Here is an 11,579-nt window from a genome sequence, read left to right as displayed (position 1 = left end):
CCCCGTTACTATGATACCATCAACATATATAAGCACCAAGATGATAACACTGTCAGATTTTTTGAAGAATAAGGAAGTATCATCTTTTGAATTTTGAAAGTTCCAGTCAACCAAGGTGTGTTTCAACTTGTCAAACCAGGCTCTCGGAACCTGTTTTAAGCCATACAGTGATTTATTCAGCTTTCATACATATTCTGGTCTGTTGCTATCTTCAAATCCTTGAGGTTGTCTCATGAAAACACTTTCTTCCAAATATCCGTTCAAGAAGGCATTATTTATGTCAAGCTGCTTGATGTCCCAGCTTTTTGATATTGCAATTGTTAAGATAATCTAAATGGTTGAGGATTTGATTAATAGACTGAAAGTCTCGCCAAAATCAAGGCCAGGCCTTTGGTGAAACCCTTTTGATACCAACCTAGCTTTGTAGCGTTGGAATGAACCATCTGCACTCCTCTTCACTCTGAAAACCCATTGTTACCTACTAAGTTGTACTCAAATGAGTTTGGAACAAGGGAAACGTTTTATTGCTATGTAATGCCTGTATTCCTCTGCCATTGCTTGCTTCCATCCCTTATGATTAAGAGTGTCAACTACACTACTTTGCTCCTCACTGATGGGATTCCATTTTTCTTGACTAAGATAAACTTTGGGCTTGAAAATGCCATCTTTTCACCGAGTTATCATGGGATGTGTTGACTGGTTAGGAGCTTTTTCTACTTGAACATCACTAGGAACATTCACATGTGTCAGTAGTGTTGGGTTTCATCACTCCATGAGATTGTAGTTCAGACAATACATCAGCATGATTACTAGGTTTAGTATTTAAATGAGGAGAGAAAGAATTACACACCTGATTAGTGAGTTGTGAGGTGGAGGCAGCTTCAGCAGGTTGATTTTCAAGGGATGCTTGTGATGAAGCACTCAGTGGTGAAGCCGAGACACTGTTGGTGGAGTTTGGAGTATAGGGATGAAGGTTAGGAAGATGAAACCAGGTCGAATACTGCACTATAACTTGTTGTTCAGGACATAGTTGTTAAGGAAACCTGTTTTAAAAGGAAACTCAGATTCGTTGAATATTACATGTCTAGAGATGTACACACGACTAGTAGTGCTTAGGAACTTATATCCTTTATGAGAGTCACTGTAACCAAGATTTACACACTTAATGGAATGAAACTGAAACTTGTGAGTATGGTATGGACAAAGGCAGGGAAAACAAGCTGATCTGAAGGTTTTCATTAAGTTGTAATCTGGTGACTTTAAATACAGGACTTCATAAGGTCATTTGTTGTTCAAAACCGATGTTAGTAGCCTATTAATGAGATAGACTGAGGTTTGGAAAGCATCTACCCAATATTTGAGAGGCATGCTAGCTTGAGCTAGGAGAGTGAGTCCCATTTTGACTATGTGTCAATGCTTTCTTTCAACTCTCCCGTTTTAAGCTGAAGTATAAGGACATGAATGTTGAAAATGAATTCCACCGGTTTGAACGATGTTGACCAAGGATTGGTACTCTCCTCTCCAGTCGTTCCTAAGTACTTTAATTTTTGTTTCAAATTGATTTTCCACAAACACTTTAAATTGCAGGAAGGCACTTAGTGCATTAGATTTGGTTTTTAAAGGGTAAATCCATGTGTACCTACTAAAGTCATCAAAGAAGTGAATATAAAACTTGTAGTTTGTGTTTGAATTAATGGGAGCTGGACCCCAAAGGTCTATATGAATTAAATCAAACACTCTCTTAGCTTTATTGGTTGACAATGGAAAAGGTAATGCATGGGACTTGCTATATTGATAGGCATCACAAAAACTTGCTGTTTCATTAGAAGAGATTTTTACATTATTTGAGTGGCACACTAACTTAAGAACACGACTAGAAGGATGTCCTAAACGAAGATGCCACACATAATTTTTTGAAATTGAAAAAGAGCCAGAGGTAGGCTAAACTACTTTTTGCTTGGACAGACTAGACACAGCAGTAAAGAGACTTGGCTTGGTGTGGTGGAGAGGAGGTGGACTTAGTTGATAGAGGCCATCTCTAAGTATCTCGCGAAGTAGAACCTTCTTTGTTGCCTTGTCCTTCACAAAGTAGTAAGTGGGGTGAAACACTGATTAAATTCTTTGCTATTGTGGGAACAAGCAGCATGTCATTTAGAGTCAAAGATTTATGTGTAGATGTAGTAGGTAAATAACCTGTACCAATATGAGAAATAGATAAAGAAATACCATCACCTATAACCAGCTAATCCTTACCACCATAGTCAATTTTCTTATGCAGCTGGCCACCATCAGTCGTGACATGATTATTTGCCCCGCTGTCTACGAACCACACATCACTATCAACAACTTCAGGGGATGCAACATAGGCAGCAGCAGAAGAGCCAGAAGATGAAGAGGGTCCTTGAGAAGGAGTAGAGCCCATGAAGGTATCATCATAACGATTATAGCACACAGCAGCCGAGTGGCCATATTTTCCACAAACTTGACAGGTGGAACGAAAGTTCAGCGTGCGACCATAACCACGGAAGCGAGAAGCACCAACACAAGAGTTGGATTGAGGAGAGAAGGAGGAACCACAGCTATGAGATGAGGGGAGAGACCGGTGGGCAATATTCGCAGTAGGAAGAGACAGAGCTGGGATCTTGGCCGTGAGACTCAAAGTTTAGAGGCGTGCAATCTTGCTGTCAAAAATGAGAAGAATGTCTTGAAGTTCTTGCCAAGTGGTGCAGGAATGAGCTTCAATCTGAATGACGATGGGAAGATAATCAGCATCAAGGCCAAAGAGGACATTAGCAACAAGCTGAGCATCAGGATACGAGTCACTAGCAAGAGCCAATACATCAGCCCAAGCTTTCTTCTAGTGCTGGTATTCAGGCATGGGAGTGGAACCCTTGAGAGTGGTCTGAATCAGGGTCCGAGTCTCGTCCATTTTAGACTTGGAATGAGCTCCAAAGAGAAGTTCAAGAGCTTTCCAAAGGCCAGCGGCTGTTGCACAACCCATAACTTTAGTGGCAGTAGCTTCTGTCATGGAGCTATAAAGCCATCCCATTAGCAATTGGTCATTAACAATCCAATGCTCATAGTCAAGGTTAAGGCGGAGACCAAAACCAAGTTGACCATCTCCAGAAGTGACTCCAGTAGGGAGAAATTCAGGTGGGCAAGCGCAAGTGCCATGGATGAATCCATCAAGGTGATGACCCCTGATGATCGTAGAGACCATGTTTTTCCACAAGGAGTAGTTGTTCCGATCTAGCTTTAGAAGAAAAGGCTAGTTGAGGGTGTTAAAGGGATGAGTCAAATGTGTTGTGGAGCTAGACACATCAGGTCTGGTGGTGGTAGAGACAGTGCTGGAGGCCAGCGCTGGAGTGGAAGCACCAGCAGGAGTGGTGGCAGTGGGTGGTAGAGGAGTCTGAGGATTCGACATAGGGCGTAAGCTGAAATGGCATTTGATACCAAGAGAGAATTTTGTGTATAGAAAAATGAATAAACTCAGCTCAAAAATGATACTGAGGAGCTGCATTGTATTAATAGGCAAAAAATACAGAAAGGCCAAAAACAGCTAAGCCAATAGGCAATACAGTACAGGACAATAAAGAAAAATAACATAAAAGATTCATTACAAACTCCAATGCAAGGATTGCCTCAAGATTGTTCACTACTACAAAAATAGGATTTCCTGACAGTTTTTAACTGTCGTTATTGAGCAACGACAACAGTTGACTGTCGTATTTGCCTATGCCGGCGTAAGGGTAGCTACGCCGACAGTTATTAAGTGTCGTTGTTGCTGGCTACGCCGACAGTTATTAGGTGTCGCCGTTGTTGGCAATGCCGACAGTTATTAGGTGTCGTCGTTGCTGACTAAGCCGACAGTTATTAGGTGTCGCCGTTGCTGGCTACGCTGACAGTTATTAGGTGTCGCCGTTGCTGGCTACGCCGACAGTTATTAGGTGTCGCCGTTGCTGGCTACGCCGACAGTTATTAAGTGTCGCCATTGCTGATAACACCGACAGTTATTAGGTATCGCCGTTGCTTGCAAAAAAAATATTTATTTTTATTTTAAATTAAAAATTATGATTTAAATGAAACATTTATATACAAATCTAAAAAATTATAGATTAAAATAACAAAACTTAGACAAAGTATTTATAAATCTAATAAAACAAAATTTTGACAAATATAACTCAAAAATTATATAGCCTTGACTATAGACATAATCGTCTTGACTTTAAAAAATATATAACTAGATTTACAAAGCAAATAATTAACCACTCAAAAAAGAATCATTTACTCTAATAAAAATTACAAATAAAATAAAACACTAAATTCATTGTCATACAACATATATTTCTTCTTCTTGTCATTGTACTCACCCTCGTTACCAATAGTCTTTACAAAGTAAGAATTTGTACTACTTCCTACAACATTTCAAAAAAAAAAGTTAGGATTCTCAATAGTTCAGACTATGATTAGTGTCAAGATTTTAATCAGACTGTGATTATTGTGACAATCATAACTGTGAGAAAGACAAAAAGAAATAGAGATATACCTTTGCCCTCTGCTGTAAAAGCAAACTTGTTTCAACAATCTCACATATTCCTGAGGTGCTATTTGTTAGCTTCTACCGTGAACTTATACCTAGAAGCCTACAGGATACTAGAAGAATTATAAATCACGAGACAAAATTTAACCAAACTTTTTAATATAATTTTAGCTCAGAAGGACAATATATAAAAAGAGCCATTTCTACGGCAGTTTCAAATTTAGGATCAATTTTCATACCATGATTTCAAATTATCAACAAAATTTGAACTCCTTACTATATGTACATGCTTAATCTAAAAGTGTAAGTTTCAAGCAGATATAACATAAGAATTTGTTTCAACTCATGTATGTAGTTATTTCTATATATAAAACATGCAATAATAAAATAGCACACATAAATCTGAATACACCAAAAAAGATGAAAATATTATAGCAAATTAGATTAAATATCCCCAATTTAATCATCATATAAATATAAAAAGAAAAATTATCCAAATCTAAATAAACAAAGCAATATCAAAAACAAAGTATCCCACACTAATGCAGTATCAATGCATTATATTCACTCAGCTATCACTAGAATTATTCTTGCTTCATTTTTTTTTTGTCCCTGATGCATTATTTTTCAAATTAGTTCCATAGAAATTACCAGTCATAAAATCTAGTTATTGCTTTTTTTTCCTGGTTATGATACCAGAGTAGTAGCAGGGCAGTAGGCACCTTAAATGTATGGGTTTTGTCATGCAGTCCCATAAGTTAACATGCATTAGTCTTGAAAATTTCTCTCAATAAATGGGACTGAGATCAGATAAACATTGTATCAATGATGAGAGGATAAATATTGAGATCATAGTGAGAGACAAAGAATATGGCAGTTATAAGGAACTTGAAAGAAATCGTCATATTCATAATTACTACTAAACTGAAAAATATCACAATATATAAAGTGTGGTTACGAGGAATTGAATAGATTTCATGCTCAAAATCATGATCAAAGTGTCCAACTAAGATACAGGTAATAATTTACATAGAAAACCCAAAAACTTTCCCCTTTCAGACACATAAAAGAGAGAATAAAATTAATACAACAAAATATTTAACCGGTAAAACATAACAAATCATGTAATCAAGTACCACAAGCTTTAAAGTTGGAAAACCAAGAATATAACAAAACCTCCTTAAATCAGTGCAACTAATGACAATCATACACAAATTAGACATATTTTTCCACCAAAGTCTCAATTTTTCACTCCATTAAACAGATCTCAAAAAGAAAATAAAAAAAACTACAAATATAAACAAAAACAAATCTATAAATCATATTTATTTATCAACAAAAACAAAAACCAACTACAAATCTCATATATTTATCAACTGCAGATCATAAATAAATAAATACACATATATACCACAAAATCAAAACTAGTTTTGGGTGATTTTCTTCATAGTAGCAGATCAGAGAGAGGGAGAGAGAAAAAATAAAGTTAAAATTGAAATAAAATGAATAAAACCAAAAAAAAAACATATATATTTGTGTGTGTGTATACCTGGTGAGAGTGAGAGTGTGTTAGGAAAGGTACCTTTCAGCTTCACCACTGACTCAACATGACCCTTTAGTGTATGCAACTCCCTAAGCCTGCAATCATAAATTGAAACAAATATTTTTTCTAAGCAGCTCAAAAAAATTCAATCACAACAGTTCTTATGATCAAAATATGAGTAAAAACACTTTGCTAAGACAATAGACCCTTAAAAACCTGCCTAGTATGGCAAGCAATACAACTTAAAATTAGAAAGCTGCACTTGCTCACCTTGCCACCTCAGCCCAGCGCTTGGCTTGTTCTGCAATCTATGAAAGCTCCCTGTAACTACTTTTTTCGGGTGGATTCCGGTGGTTGAAGACCATGGAGTGTCCTCTGCGTTGCAGCCCATTGTGCTTCTCTCTCTTCTTTTCCATAGTCTTTATTTGTGGTAAAGACAGTCTGTTGTAAGCAGAACGCAAGAAAGCAATCAATAAAACAAAAATGAGAAGTTTAACCAATGATTTTCCCTATTCTCCAATCACAATAAAACTTAACAAACTCTCTACACATTCATTAATCATTCACTCTCTTTGGTGTGTGCATGTGTTATCCTTGCATATATATATATATATATATATTTGGTGCTCATATGTATTTAATGTCAAAGACAAAGGAATCATACACGCGATGAGAGTACTGATAATAGGTAACTTCTGCTATATACTTCATACTACACACACCTTAATTGCAATTATATCTAATGAGCCACATGTATGATTAATTAAAGTTTTATGACCATTCTGTAGTATAAATCATAACATTCTGTTTCAATGCACTAAAAACCAGTGACGAGAAATATACAAGAGACCAACACAATATATATTGAAGTTTAGAACATAGCAATTTATATGTATATGTACTTGCAAATTACCATAGAATTTCATCACTTTCTTTTCTGCGCTATATATATATACACATTACTGATACTTGCATTCATGAATGAAAGGATCCAAAATTTAAGAGCTAAACCAACAATCAAATCCACTCTCATCCTCCATTCTTCCTTTAACTCTCTCTAGTGTGGTGGTCCTTTCTCACTCACATCCACATAATCAAACTCACCACTCTCACTCTCTGTGCACATATATAAACCAGCAGAACAGACTAATTATAAAAAACATATAATACATAAAAATATCAATATTGACCCATTAAAGTTCCCAATCTATAAATCCTCATCCCAGAACATCTGAATGTAAAATGCGTTAGCAAACCACTTTTGATGAGCCAACATACTATTAATGACTAAATATTTTTTAAAAAAATCGATAAGCTAAAGTGTCAAACCAAAGAGCTAAATAAAGCCAAAATAGTCAAATACAATTTACCATGCAATTCTCAGCAAATTTTGGGTTCAACATGCTTTACCAAGAAAAATTTATGCAACTAAATATTAATCTTTGCAACTAAAAAACAATCTCTGCAATTTATCAAATAGGTTTAAGTTTAACCTTACAAAAACAATCTCAGCAACTAAAAAACAAATAGATGCTGAAACCATTCCTGTTCCACTCCGAGAGATCCAGCCCCATCCTTGCGCCCATCGTCAACCCAGCTCCGCCTTCGCTGCGAGCCACCGCACACCTCCGCTGTGAGCAACGTCAGGCCTTCGCAAGCCTCTTCGTGCTCCGCCTTCACGAATGCTCACCCCACGGGCTTGGTTGTGGTCTTCCATGGATTTGCGAGAAGAAGAAGGGATATGGAGAAAGAGAGAAGAAATGGAGTTCAAGAGAAAAATAGGGAATTTGGGGAGGGAGCGGCAAACAATAAAGAAAGCGGGTATTTGGGGATTTAAGGTTTTATTATTATTATTATTATTATTAATTTGATAAAAGGGTTTCATTATTAATTACAGACAACATATATGTTTTTTTGAAAAAATAGATAACATATATTTATTTTTTAATTTTAGTTTAAAAAAAACTTATTATTTTAACTTTTTATCTCGATATGTATTATTAATTTAATATATAATAATTAATTAAAAGTGCAATATAATAAAAAAAAACAATTATTAAGATATTAAAAAAATAAATTATTTAAATAACTCATTTTCAACTAAATTACTATAAAATATAATGTTAAAAATTATTAATAAATATTTATTAAATTATTTAGAAGATATCAAATTTAAAACAATACATTTACAAGTAATATTAATTTTATAAATATGTTAAAGAATAATAAATATAAATTTTGATATAAAAATGATTATAAATACAAAAGTTAATAATATGAAAAATTTAGAAACAAAAAAAATCTAGTTTTAAAAGTTTTTAATAAATACATAATTTTTATAAATATATATTTATATAATTAAGTTAATTTTTTAAAATTATACTATTCATTAATTATAATTTTAGATTTTTTCTTTGAATTTTGGCGACATTTTATGACCGTGAGCATTGGTCTTGAATTAACTGTCGGCGTTGGGGTCAATAGCAACACCTTTTAACTGTCGGTATTGGTCTCGAATTAACTATCGGTGTTGGGGTCAATAGCGATACATTTTAACTGTCGGCATTGGTCTTGAATTAACTGTCGGCGTTGGGGTCAATAACGACACATTTTAACTGTCGGCATTGATCTCGAATTAACTGTTGGCGTTGGGGTCAATAGCAACACATTTTAACTGTCGGCATTGGTCTCGAATTAACTGTCGGCGTTAGAGTCAATAGCGACAGTCAAAAGCAACGGTGACAGTTATTAGTTGTTGGCGTTGGTCTTTATGCCTACAGATTTTAACTGTCGGCGTAGAGTCCTGCTAAGCAATTACGACAGTCAACAGAGTTGACTGTCGTGGTTGGGTGTCGGGAAAGCCCAGTTTTGTAGTAGTGGTTGTAACCACCGTACAGTATATTCCAAGCACTATGTAACCAATATGCCAACACATACAAAAGGACAATGAGCAGAAACCACCAGAATAATTATAGAGTTAATTGCAATTAACTTCCTTAACACCCAGACCAATAAAATACAAGGGAAAGCTGAAAGGAAACACATACATATCATTGAAAATGGACTTAACCTTATTAGCACAAGCTCAACTTCCTCTCCCCTATTGGTGCGATGCCTTTGTCTCATCCACATACCTCATCAATAGGCTTCCAATCCAAAATAATCATTACATCTCACCATTTCAAACACTATTTTCCAAACAACCTGATTACTCCTTATTAAGAGTATTAGGTGAGCTTGTTTGTTTTCTTAGACTGTAAAATAAACACAAATTTGAGTTTAAGACATCCACATGTGTTTTTCTATGATATAGTCCCTTCACATGGGATATAGATTTCTTCATCCTTCTAGAAGAATGTACATTGTCTGGAGTGTCACATTTGATGAAATTTTCTTTCCATATATGCAACTTTTTAATACATCAAACTCACATAATTGTGTTGTATAACAATCCAAACCATATATTCTTCCCTTATTGCCTTCACACTCGACCTCTTTACCTTTTGGTTCCTTATCTAACATCAATACTCACTCTCCAACGCCATATTATTTTCCTACTAATGTCGCACACACCTCTAAAACTACTCCAAGTGCCTCTATTACGCCAGCTTCACATCACTCTATACAATCTCTACCCAATTCTCCAACTATGTCTACCTCCTCATCTATTCCTTCTATTCCTCTTTCAGTTGAGCTTCCTGCCCAATATCTCACACCCAACTCCATTTATAGAGTCATCTAAACAGTCACATACACTCAATATTCATCCAATGAAAACAAGATTAAGTTGGGGATTTTTAAACCAAAAGCTTTTGTTGTTATGATTTCTAGTTCTAATAAAAAAAAATTATCTGAAGCTAAATGGAGGCAAGTAATGCACGAATAATATGGGGCCCTCATGAATAATATCACGTGGACTCTAGTGCCTTTTGATGCTGAGATGAATATTGTTCAAAATAAATGGGTATTCAAGGTATAGCTTAAAGCAGATGGAACTTTGTACAAGTTTAAGGCTCAATTAGTTGCCAAAAGTTTACAACAAACTCCTGGTCTTGATTATTTTGATACCTTCAGTCTCGTGGTTAAAGCTCCAACTATTCAGCTTATGTTCACTATGGCAGTAACTTTTGGTTGGAAAATACAACATATTGACATTAATAATGTCTTCTTAAATTGAGATCTACATAAGAATGTTTTCACGGCACAACCAAAAGGATTTGAAGACCCCAACTACCCTACTTACATTTATAACCTTAAGAAGGCTTTGTATGACATAAAGCAAGCTCCAAGGGCCTGGGGATTTATCAGTTCTATTTCAGATAACTCTTTGTTTCATTTTTGGAAAATGGTCATCTACTTATGTTGCTTGTGTATGTACGTGATATCCTTATAACAAGTGCTAATTCAAATGGCATTCAGCAAGTGATCTAAGATTTAAATACCAAGTATCAAAGATTTAAATACCAAGTTTTCCTTAAAGTCTTTGGGTGAAGTTAGTTCTTAGGGTTTGAAGCTTGATGGGACAACTCTAAACTTCATCTCAGTCAATCCAAGTATGCAAGGGACATTCTCAAACACACTCAGATGGAGAATTCCAAACAATGTTGCACTCCCATTTGTCCAGGGTACAAGTTGTTCATCAATGATAGTGAACCATTGGAGAATCCCACTATGTACATAAGCACAATAGGAGCACTTCAATATCTCACCTTAACTAGTTCTAATTAATTTGCCTTATCCAGTCAACAAACTTAATCAATTTATGCAAATTCCTACCTTAGCTCATTGGTGTGCTTGTAAACGAGTCTTGAGGAATCTTTGTGGCACTTTAGATCAAGGTCTTACATTCAAATTAGCTGAAAGACTTACTTTAGAAGGATTCTTTGATGCATATTGGGTCTCTAATCTTGATGATAGAAAGTCGACCACTTGTTTTTGTGTTACTTGTGGTGGGAACTTGGTTTTATGGGGTCAAGAAAACAAAAAGTTATCACATGTTCAAGCACTGAGTCTGAATATTGTGCCTTGTGTACTACAACTACTGAAGAGGTTTGGGTTTAGTCGTTGCTGCTTGAAATTGGAGTTAATCTACACAGAAAACCAGTTATATGGTGTGATAAACAGATTGCTCAAATGTTAGCATCTAATCCTGTTTTTCATTCACGGACCAAACATATCAAAATTAATGTTCATTATGTTCGTGACCTTGGTACTACTCAGAAACTTAAAGTTTGTTATATTCCAACTCAAATACAACCTGGAGATATTCTTACAAAACTCTCACACTTCCAAAGTTTCAGTTATTTTGTCACAATTTGTCCTTGACACCTTATCAATCAAACTTTAGAGGGATATTAAGTACTAAGCTGAGATTGTCAAATAAATGTAATGTTTTGCTGGTTGTTAAAATTTTTAATCTTGGTAATTAGGTAGTTAGAGTGGTCAGTTCTGTTAATTAACCTATCTTGTTTTAACTATACTCAGGTTAATGTCTAG

The 11,579-nt window shown here is 35.3% G+C and overlaps 1 long non-coding RNA gene across 5 annotated transcripts; it reads right to left on the bottom strand.

The window, feature by feature from the left end:
- Positions 1-3,480: 3,480 nt before the first annotated feature.
- Positions 3,481-7,915, bottom strand: LOC133822536 (uncharacterized). 5 transcript variants are annotated; one of them, XR_009887924.1, is made up of 5 exons: positions 6,997-7,915; positions 6,300-6,524; positions 6,123-6,178; positions 4,547-5,340; positions 3,481-4,415 (listed from the first exon to the last, which is right to left on the bottom strand). It is a non-coding gene; the product is annotated as an uncharacterized LOC133822536 (long non-coding RNA). The 5 variants fall into 5 exon arrangements; XR_009887925.1 differs by having other exon boundaries at positions 6,354-6,524; XR_009887926.1 differs by having other exon boundaries at positions 4,547-4,643; positions 6,354-6,524.
- Between the last annotated feature and the right edge of the window lie 3,664 nt (positions 7,916-11,579).

Source organism: Humulus lupulus, chromosome 3, assembly GCF_963169125.1.
Source record: "Humulus lupulus chromosome 3, drHumLupu1.1, whole genome shotgun sequence".
In the NCBI taxonomy this organism is placed as follows: Eukaryota; Viridiplantae; Streptophyta; class Magnoliopsida; order Rosales; family Cannabaceae; genus Humulus; species Humulus lupulus.
Note: the sequence above shows the minus strand (reverse complement) of the source record. Positions and strands in the feature narration are given on the sequence as shown.